Source organism: Curcuma longa, chromosome 1 (assembly GCF_044706935.1).
Source record: "Curcuma longa cultivar G26 ecotype Majalengka, Jawa Barat chromosome 1, ITB_CL_G26_1.1, whole genome shotgun sequence".
NCBI lineage: Eukaryota > Viridiplantae > Streptophyta > Magnoliopsida > Zingiberales > Zingiberaceae > Curcuma > Curcuma longa.
In genome coordinates this window covers 5,351,658-5,357,115 of record NC_133861.1, presented here as the reverse complement: position 1 = coordinate 5,357,115, position 5,458 = coordinate 5,351,658, and positions in this window count along the sequence as shown.

Below are 5,458 nucleotides of genomic sequence, written 5' to 3'. Positions count from 1 at the left end.
GCACCTGATTTTACTTGCAAGTACTCCTATATTAGCTATCCTATGTTGGAAGGTGATTTTAAGTTCAAATATGGTATTATACACTTGCTTCCTAAATTCTATGGATTGTCAAGAGAAAATCCTAACAGCCATTTACATGAGTTCCATGTAATTTGTTCTACCATGAAACCACATGACATTTCAGAGGAGAATATCAAACTAGTCCAGATACATACGACATCTCGTGTTGATTGGATCTCATCCAATTGCTAACTAGACCTTCCGGTCGGCTAGACTTCTTTTGATCACCCTAAGCCAAACTCTATACCTGCACATCAGGACTTGACATTGTTCGATGTTTATTAGAATGTATGATTACCTGGACATTATTCTAGTTACTTGGAGATTTTGATCGACCAGATTCACTTCTGGTCGTCCAAAATCTAAATTTTTCTGCAACATAAAGGTTAGTTCGAACACATCATAGAATAGATAAATATGTCTAGTATATGGTCTTCCTGACCTACTTGGCCTGCCTAGTATCTAGTCCATCTAATCTAACAAGACTCCTTACTTACCTAAAATTTACTCCTTTAGGACTTTCCTTTTATCTAGAGTTTACTCCTCTAGGGCGTTCACACCTGCCTAAAGTTCATTCCTTCAGAACTTTCATACCTATGTAAAGTTCACTCCTTTAGAACTTTTCCCTTGCCTAGCAGTCACTTTTCTAGGATTTTCTACTTGCCTAGGACTTTCCTCTTTTTAGACATTTGGTCACCTTTGATATTTCTAAACTATCTAACTTCTAGTCTTCTATGACCTACTAGGACTTCTAACCATCTCTTAAGCATATAGTCTCCTATGACTTGCTAAGACTTCTTCCTTTATCAATTTTTTTATTGGACTTCGATCAATCTTGACTAGAAGTTGATTACACCAATAAGCTCCCTCTAACACTTAAATATAAAGTTTCCTTAAACATATTGATCAAATATTAAAATCCAAACTTGATTGATTGCACCAACTTCTTTAGGAATATTTTCTACTTTCCTAGGACTTTCTTCTTGCTAGACATTTGGTCACTTTTGATCTATCTAAACTACCTAACTTCTAGTCTCCTATGACCTACTAGGACTCTAACCATCTGTCAAGTATCCGATCTCCTATGACCTACTAAGACTTCTTCCTTTATCAATTTCTTGTTGGACTTCGGTCAATCTTGACTAGAAGTCTATTACACCAATAAGCTCCCTCTAACAAAAAAAAATGATAAATCTCAGTCAGTCTCATGGACTGAATCCCTGGGGGTGGCCGGTCCGGTCCCACGGAAGTTTCCCACCGACCACCAGAGTAAATCGTGAAGCGCATACGGCGGCCAATCCAGATGCCCAGCATCCTTTGATTGCGTTCCCCATTTGGAGGAAAATTCCTACAAATACGCCGTAGCTGGGGATCGAACCGCGGGTCCCTGAGTCACAACCCGGATGTCCTACCGTTGCACCATTGCCCCGGGGACAATAAGCTCCCTCTAACACTTAAATATAAGGTTTCCTTAAATATATTGATCAAATATTGATACCCAAACTTGATCGATTGCACCAACTTCTCTAGGATTTTCTACTTGCTTAGGACTTTCCTCTTGCTTGACATTTAGTCACCTTTGATCTATCTAAACTACCTAACTTCTAGTCTCCTATGACCTACTAGGACTTTTAACCATCTATCAAGCATTCGGTCTCCTATGACCCGCTAAGACTTCTTCCTTTATCAATTTCTTATTGGGCTTCGGTCAATCTTAACTAGAAATTGATTACACTAATAAGCTCCCTCTAACACTTAAATATAAGATTTCCTTAAATATATTGATCAAATATTAAAATCCAAACTTGATTGATTGCACCAACAATTACGAGATCAATTAGGATCTTATTCTAATAAATCTTAACTAATTGCTTAAATAATTTTGATAATTGATAAAATATTTTGAATCTTTTGATAATTTTATAGGTCTACAAATTAATTTCTATGACTCTCAGAAACTTAATCTAAGATCTAGATAATTAAATTAAAATTTAATTAAACTGTTAATTAATTTTCAATTTAACCCTCAAATTGTGTAAACTAACCATTAATTTTGTAATATCTCTTTGTTACTTGTTTAAATAAATTAAAACCTAACTTATTCCAACTAAATTGGGCCCAATTAAATAGAATAATTGAGACTTCATTATTCGACTAATAAACAAGAATAATGTTAGGGCGATTATGCCTCATAGATTGCATGTGGTTTTGTTATTTGGACAAAGTTTAGATTAGGGAGAGATTATTAATCACACATGCATATCAAGTGTGCAAGTATAGGAAAACTTAGCATGTAATATAAGTGCAATAATGGAATTCTAACTAGGTCGATGAGGATCAAATATTTAGCAAGTGGAAGACCAAGTAAGTTGATTAAGATTAATTGGCATGAGGAAGTACAAGTAGGTCAATGATCAATTACTTAGCATATGGAAGCCCAAGAAAATCGAGGACCAAATTGTTAGCAATTTGAAGTCCCAAAATGTTAGAGAGATGGGATTTATGGCGATGAAATCCTTGAGGTGATGAGCCTCTAGGCATAGAAGACTTGAAAGTGAGGGGGCTTCTCAAAATGACAAAGTCCCAGAGGCATGGAGAACCTCTTGGCATGAAGGTAATCTTTTGTTAGGAGAGGTTAGTGCACTTGTACAACAAGGTACGGATGGGACTAGACTTAGGAGCTAACTCGACCTTAGTGGTGGTTAGAGGCTTTTGAGACTTTAAACTCTTCTAAATGGATTGAATATTTATTTAACTCTCTAGTCTTATTTGAAATTCCACAAGAACCAAATGTTTTGAATTGTAGCCTAAGGCTAAGAATGATAGCAAAATAGACAATGTACTTGATGATCGTATAACTATTGTGTATTCTCCATGTATCATATGCATCCTTCTATTTTGTAGGTGGATTCATGAGGAAAGTCTTCTCTATCATATAGAGAAGCTTTTGCTATTGAAGGGTCATCCTCACAATCATCTCCTAGTCAAGGAATTTTATGCCATCATACACAAGAACCCCCTTAATAATATAGCAAAGTGATATGTTTCTAGTCATTCTGTTCAATAACTTATCACCACTATATGTGCATAAAAAATGATAAATATACAAATAATCTATCACGATGCTAATATGGTTTAGAGACCCTACTTTTGCTCCATAGTTTATGATGCATTTTGTGTGTTACCCTTGCAAATCTACCAAACCCACTCCTTTACAAGAAGCAATGGGGAAAGTTTTTACACACACAATCAAGTGTTGTTTACAAAGATCTCTCTCAAAAGATCAAAAAATGTTCATCTAAGTGTGAAGAAGATTACAAAGAGCTTGAGTTGAAGCTTTCAACCTTGATCAAGCCCTTAGAGATCTTTAAGCACTTATTCACAAGAGTTGAGCCAATAGTTTTTATGTGACCTCTTGTGCCCAAATCTCTCCAAGAAAAAAAAATGATAAATCTCAGTCAGTTTCATGGACTCAATCCCTGGGGTGGTCGGCCCGGTCCCACGGAAGTTTCCTACCGACCACCAGGGTAAATCGGGAAGCGCATACGACGGCCAATCCAGATGCCCAACAGGCGGCCATGCTCAGCATCCTTTGATTGCGTTCCCCATTTGAAAGAAAATTCTTGCAAATACGCCGTAGCTGGGGATCGAACCGCGAGTCCCTGGATCACAACCCGGATGTCCTACCATTGCACCATTGCCCCGGGGACTCTCCAAGAGCTTATACAATAAGTACTCCAATAGCTCTTATTTATTCACCTCAAGTTGATTGGAAAAGGCCTCCAATCAATTAGATGGATAAATGTAACCAATGGAAACCTACAACCATATCACCCATTGATTGGATTTCACCTCCAATTAATTATGCAGGCATCTAGTCAATTGAAATCACATTTAATCCATTGTTGCTTGAACAAAAACAATCTATTTGCTCGAAACCCTCAACCCAATCAACTCATTAGTTGACTGGCATGTCTAGTCAACAAGAAATCACCTAGACTCAACTAGCAACCTAAGTAGCATTTATTTGGCTAACAGTACTCATTTGTGAACCTATGCAAAGGTTTAGGATCAAACTAGTTAACAAATAATGGTTTAGGATATATAGTCTCCTAGTCGAAGGCTTCATAACCAAACCCCTAGGTAGTCTATCCCCTACCTAGCAATCACATAACATTACAATACGATATTGCCCAAAAGCAAAAACCCTAAGATTGCATTCACTTGTATATCTCTCATGTCTCGAGTTTACTTAGACACCTCCATCTCAAAAAGCTTTTCCCTCCCTTAGATGCCTTCAAGATAAAATAAGCCATTAAATATAAAAGAATAATATTGGATCGAGTTGCCAATGTGTGCAAAGTGTTTAGACCCTTCATCCTCAATTGAGGGTCAATTATGCACCAACACCTCTAAACGAAACCTCCAACTGATGATAGTAAATAAAACTTTCCTACCTACCTATCCAAACATGAGTGCTCATCCAATATGAACAACCTATTACAGTCCACACTAACTCATCAATCTCATATTATCTCAATACACCTCTAGAGCAAACTATAAAAAAATGATAATCTCAGTAACCACATCTTTGGGGGTGGTCGGCCCGACCCACGGAAATTTCCCACCGACCACCAGGGTAAATCGGGAAGCGCATACGGCGGCCAATCCAGATGCCCAGCATCCTTTGATTGCGTTCCCCCATTTGGAGAAAAATTCCTGCAAATACGCCGTAGTTAGGAATCGAACCGCGGGTCCCTGAGTTACAATCCGGATGTCCTACCGTTGCACCATTGCCCCGGGGACTCTAGAGCAAACTATAGCATCTAGAAAGAGTTGTGCTACTAAAACTCAAATCATGTAAAATTTTACTATAAAATGTCAATGCTTCGTCAAAACATTTTCTACTCGTGACAAAAATTTATTTTGAAAAAAAAAATCCATTATCTTAAATTGTTCAGAGTATCATATTTTTCATCCCTACTAAAACATCCAACCATCTATTACAAAAGCATTGGGATGAAAACCTCATGTGTGAGTCCAAAAGTGTTCATTAAATTACTTCTAACATAACTAAAAACAAATAATAAGTAAGATATTGATGTTCTAAACAAGTAAATTATTATAATAAAAATAATAAATTTTATACCTCTCTCTCATGATCCAAATATAAACTCAGTCAACATCCAGACTTATCAATCATGTAAGACCATGACCACACCAAACATTATTCTTATTAATAAAACTATCAAGAATTAATAAAGAATTAATAACAAGAGCATCTAACCTCGAACATATAATAATAAAACTATGCCAAGTTCATTCCATTATTGTTTCATAGGCAGTTTCCTCTTTAAGACACAATGATGGTGTTCATGAGAAAAGCTAAAGCCCAATT